Below are 6603 nucleotides of genomic sequence, written 5' to 3' on the forward strand. Positions count from 1 at the left end.
TTGAAATTTTTATGATTAAATTTATAAATTTGTATTGCATAAATGTAGATAACATTGTACCCACAAAGTTTTCACCATATAACCTTTTTATTTGTTATAAAGCTAGACATTCTTGACATTTCAATATTTTTTAAAAAAATTTTCACTAGCTAATTTGGAAAGTATTATATCTTTTTTTAACTAGAAAAGAATTTTAATCCCAAAAATCAATGTTCACTAGAGGAAAAATGTGTGTTACATGCTGGCAAAATCTGCCAGAAATGCCCAAAATCCGTCGAAAATAAGCATTTCCAGTGGAAAATTGTTCGACGATAAAACGTGCGGCGGAAACATGTTACCGTTGCAAAATAATCCGTCGAAAACATGTTACTGTTGCAAAATAATCCATCGCAAAACATGTTACCGCCAGAACTTCAGAAAAAATTGGCCAGAAGTATTTCCGGCGGATTTAAACTTAGTCAAAAAAATAAAAAAATGAAAAAAAAAATGAAAAAAAAATTAAGAAATCATCAGCCCATTGATGCCCACTCGTCTAGCCCAGCTGGGCTAAACCGTGACCCAGCCCATTGGAAATACCTCCAAAAAATCCGTCAGAAATCCGCCAGAAATATTTCATCAGAAATTCATTGGAAAATCTGTTGGGATTTCTAACGAATTAATTTCTGCCGAAAATCAGCATTTTTCATGTAGTGGTTGTAGTATAATTAAAGCTTCGAAACTATATTTTTAAAAATCCTTGATAATTTGGTAATATTAAAAAAATCTAAAATTCTTCTTAGTAATTGAATATATTGTCTACCAATAAAGCATTATGTGAAATTTTAAATTTGGTTTATTCACATTTCTTTTACTATAATGAAATATTATATATGCTTAACTAATTGAAATATGAAATTTTGATGAGATCTAATGTGTGGTGAAAGTTCTAGTGTTAAATGCATAGGGAGTCATAAGGGCCTAAAATTATAAATATATGATATGTGCTAGACATTGGGAGTCATAAGAGTCTATTTCTTAATAAGCTAGTTGTTGGAGTTATAAGGCCATAAGTCTGATGGGAGTTATAAGGGTATGAGGGAAATTTATGTTTACTTTGTTCTAATAAATGGTGTGCTTGTTTATTTACTTTTGGTGCACAACATGTCTTATTTTAGTAATATGTAATTACTATTACACTTAGTATAATAAATTTATAACAAACTACTTTTAGATTCAGTTAAATGCATATTAAATGAGTTTTTTTAGAAATTTAGATCAATGGGTGTGACTTGATAAGCTGTGCTAACTCACTCCTTTTCTTCATTCTTTTTCAAGTCAGAGAAAGGGGTAGAGTCTGTTGAGTATATGAGCATTTAAGATTTGATATGTATGAGTCTTTATAGATATGTTTTTCAATTTTTTGTATAGTCATGACTAGTTAATTAATTATTATGGTTTGGTCTGTAGTTTTATGTTGTAGTGTAAATGTTGTATGCCTTTTGATGATAAATAAAAAGATTTTTTGGATGAGATTATTTTCTATTTATAGCATATGTATGTATTCATATAAGTGGTGTAGGAAACACAAAAAGTTGGTTTTTTCAGCAAGAAATTATTTTTGACGGTTCGTTGTGGTAGAAGTCACAGCGGCAGCAGAATAGCTGCAAGAGATTTCCAGTGGCATTCGCCGATAATTTTTGGGGTTTAAAGTATCAATAATTTCTGTCACATAGAACACAGGAGAACTATAGGAGATATTTTGGCAATATAGCTGACATCAATAATCATCCATATTTACCAGCAGCTTTCCCATTATTACAGTAGCTTATGATATTGTCTAATATTGAAGTTTTTAGTGGCTAAGCCACAGATAAGCCATCAAAAACCTATAGTAACTTTTCAAAAAATTGCTAGCCTCCTTACTGTCCACACACATTTTAACATTTGTTATCTACATCAAATGAATAATATAAACAAAATATAATGCACTAACACAATATTCATAATCAACACATACTAAAACAATTGACAATATAAAATACAAAATAAACAAACTTTCAAACATAATAAAACGTAAAGTTCAGCAAAAACAAACTTTAAAATATAAAATTTATCTACAAGAAAGAGTTCACATCAAAATTCTCAAATTAAAGCTTTTTATTCAAACTCCAATAACAACTTCAATATTATTTAATCATCTTTCATGTCCTTGCTGCCATGTGATTCATGCACAGACTCCTGATTCTTTTTCTTCTAATTTTCATCTCAATATAATCGCATGTACATGTGCATTTCAACCTGAGTTTGATTTGCATAATTAGAAATAAAAAATATAGTTACGTAAAAAAAGTAAAATTTACCTTAACTAATGCATGAGATATGTACCTAGAGATTTGTTACACTAGAATTATTTCATTTGAAATAATTTAATTGCTACATTATAAGAGAGAATGAACAGTGTCGATATCACCTATGGAGAGAAAGGATGAAGTGAAAGGAAGAAGAGGAGATTACCTGCGACTGGGGAGATGGGACTTAAGGCTAGCGTTGGATAGGGTGGAAGGTCGCTAGAGCTACAAAAATGAGAGGGATTCTCATCATTCACTGGGATGGAAGGAATTGATGGAGATGTGTTGAAATGAGGAAGAAAGAATGGTTTGGGGGAAATAGGACTTATACCGGCAAAATTTTTGTCTGCTATAACCATCAGGAAGAATTTACTTAACATCAGCAATCATTCTACCGACAATGATGTTGAACTTATTAAATACCAATAAATTTTTTTGTGGCTCTAAGACTGTTAGAAATTACGACGATTAATCCACCGGCTTACCCACCAGAATTTCCAGCGGTTTTAGAACCACAATAAATTTTGTTAGTATTTGATGAATTTCTTGTAGTGTCAGCTGTACATTTCAAGTGGTTATTTGATGTATCCACAAGACCCAAATATAACAAATTTAAAGAGTGGGTACTACTATTAGCTCTGATTATATTTCTTAATTTGTTAGTCTGGTGACATAGGTAATGGATGAGGCCCGAAGAAGGATTCCTTCTATCAGATCTAATGATGTGGATATGCACTTACATATATTTTTGAGATTGAATACTTCAAGGTTTTAGAGCATTGTGTAGCCCACACCAACAAAGGATTGGTTGAAGAGGTTAGAAAAGGCCTTTAATGGAGTGTAGTTTCCTAAGAGGAAGATAACTCTAGTTATATTTTTGTTACATGGTGAAGCTGATCACTGGTGGTTGAGCCATTAGAAGGAGAAGTTTCAAGGAATGCTTAATTTTCTGATCATTTGGGAGGAGTTCACAACTATCTTTAGGTAGTGGTTTGTACCTCTATATGCACTCTAACAAATGCATGAGAGTTTTTTGAGATTGGTTATTTGGTTATGGGAACGAGATATGTATATATATATATATATATATATATATATAAGGTAGAGTTCACTAACCTAGCCATGTATGCTCCACAGTTGATTAGCACTTCCGTGAAAATTGTCATAGGATTTTAAGAGGGCTCTAGGATAATTTGAGATAGGTGCTAGTTTTGTTTCATATTTTTTTATTTCTCCAAGTTAGTGGAGAGGGAACGTCTAATAGAGAATGATCTAATGGCTACTCAGTAGCCGTGGGTAGCTAGTAGGAAGTAGTTCGATAGCAAGATTTTTAGTAACATATTTTTTGGGAAGAGGAGCAAGTTTGGACTTGGAAATTCTAGATAGGTAGTCAGTCTATATCAGTTTTTAGGGGTGATGGTATGCCTAGTTGTGGTGGTTTTATGTGTGGGGGTGTGCCATAGTTGTTGTTGGAGACACGTCAGCCAGTGCTACAGGATGACATTATAATACTTTATATGTGGTTTGATTTGACACAGGATAGCTAAGTGTTAGTAAGCAAGACTTTATCGATGTTATGAGTCCAGGTTTGAGAGTTTTGTTAGACCTGCATGGAGACTGAGGATAGTCTTATCTTAGGTTTTTAATGAGGGATTATCAAGCATAGGTAGTTGTTATGGTTCTATAGTAAGGAGGTCATTTAGGAGTGGTAAAATAGTATATGGTAGTTCTATTTCTCAAGCTACAATTCTTGCACTTGTGTACAATTTCACTCAGTCTGAGATAGTAGATGCTTCGGATGTGGTTACATGTATGGTTTATATTTTTGATCTGCCATGTCATACTTTTTTTTTAGAGCTAATCGCTCTTTTTTTAGAGATATTTTGATTCGTTCCACTTTCCTTTTGTATTATTTTATTTTTCACCATCTATTACTTTGCCGACTGAATATGATATGGTAGCCAGTAGAGTATATTTTTATGATATTAAAATATATGATAGAAAGTAGGGATTTGTTTATGAAAATGAAAGATGATACCATGCATAATTGTATAGATTATATGGAATTAAAAAAGATGACAATTAAGAACAAGCATCCTCTACCATGGATCAATGACTTGTCTGATCAACTTGTTGGAGCTTCTATATCAGGTGATGGCAAGAGAGACAAACGTATTGAAATGAAATTTAGTACCTGATATGGGCTTTAAGTGTTCTTGGCCATGCCTTTTAGGGTGACTAATATACTAACCATTTTTATGGATCTAACAAATATGATATTTTATTATTTATCTATAGATGACATTATGGTTCAACTTATGAGGAGGCTTATGTAGTGCATATGAGAAATTGTCTAAGTGTGAATTATAGCCGATAGTATCTCATTTTTGGGGTATGTGGTGAGAAATACATGTATCTCTATAGTTCCCTAGAAACATTATACTATTATTTTTTGGTTGAGACCTACTACTATATTAGAGGTATGCAGTTCTCTAGGCATGGTTAAAAATTACCACAAAAAAAATAATTTATGAAATGGTTTTCCTTGATTTCTACACCTTTAACAATATTGACTCAAGGGTTAATGGCTTTTATTTGGACATTTGATTGTGAGGAGAATTTTCGGGAATTAAAGGACTGCTTGATTCCTACTCCAGCTCTGACTATTCCATCAATTATAGAGGGATTTGAATTATTCAGTGATGCTTCACTAAAGGTATATGATGTGTTTTATTGTAACATAGAAACGTTATAGTGTATGCTTCAAGACGATTGAATTCATATGAGAGAATTTATTTGATGCATGATTTAGAGTTGATTGATATCATGTTTACTCTAAAAATATAGAGGCACTACATTTGAGATATTCACTGATCATCAAAGCCTAAAATATATATTTACTTGGAAGGATCTAAATATGAGACAAAGTAGATGAATTGAGCTAATCATCTACTTTGAATATTCAACCAATGTAGTGATAAATGCTCTGAGCAGGAAGTCTTCAAGGATGTCAAATATTCTGCTTATTTCTATCAAGCATATAGTTTGAGATAAGAAAATACTACATTTAGAATCAATTTCTTCTATTGATCAGGATTCTAGAACTTTAACTTAAATTATTATTCAACCATCTCTAAGGAAAGAATTCAAGAACCTAAAAGTCAGTTCCATAATATCAATCTAGTTGATTAAATCAAGTATGGAAAGAAACTTGAACTACGATTATCCAATTGTTGTATCATTTTATATAAGCATTGATTCCTATGGAAGTTGGGAGGATTACATTCCTCTGATTGAATTTACTTATTATAATATTTTTTAGTCAAGTATAGATATGACCTCTTACAAAGCTATGTATGGTAGGAATATAGAACCTCATTATCTTGAAAAGAGGTGGAGGAAGGAGTTCAATTGGGCTAGCTTTGGTTAATGATGTTATTAAAAGATCCATCTAATCTGAGATAGATTAAAAGCAATGCAAGACTACATAAGCAACATTATGATGCAAAATACTGACTATGGATTTTCAAGTGGAGAACATTATATATGTGAAGATCAGGCCAATAAAGGATCAATAGGTTTACTAAGAAGGAAACTTGAGTCTATATACATTTGACCACTTTATATAATTGAAAGGATTGAAAAGTCTACTTATAAGTTATATTTGGAAAAATATATGTTTGTTGTTCATAATATATTTCATGTGTCATTTCTAATGAAGTGGATATATTATTCCAGAAATCAAATATCTGTTGAAGAGGTCTAGATACACCTGAATCTGAGCTATAGAAAAGGGCCAAAAATAAGTTTGGGATATAATGTTAGAAATTTAAGGAATTAACGGATATCCATGATTAAATTCTTGTGAAGTCAAAGAGAAGCCACTTGGGAAAAGAAATATGGAAAGAGACAATTATATCTTGATATGTTCCATTATTTTGTGAATTTTAAATATCCAAGTTGACATTTTTCTGAGGAAGAGAGGTGTGTAACACCTATTGAATCATTGTATAATTGCACCTATTCCAAAGTAATTTAGTAAGAGTAATGAATTCAAATTTCTACATTAATGTCTTTTATATATATTTGTGAGTTTTCTGTATGCATTTACTTATTTAAATCTATTCTGAAGCGAGTCTTAAGACTTTGCATAAATGTTTATGAGAATCTAGACTTTTTTTCCAAGAGCGTAGTGTTTACTACATTGATATCTTCAACAAATTTCTAAAATTTGAACTAATGTAGTGCCACTGGGGTCTGGCGATGTGGCACTATG

This window comes from Dendrobium catenatum, unplaced genomic scaffold (assembly GCF_001605985.2).
Source record: "Dendrobium catenatum unplaced genomic scaffold, ASM160598v2 fragScaff_scaffold_1481, whole genome shotgun sequence".
Lineage (NCBI taxonomy): Eukaryota > Viridiplantae > Streptophyta > Magnoliopsida > Asparagales > Orchidaceae > Dendrobium > Dendrobium catenatum.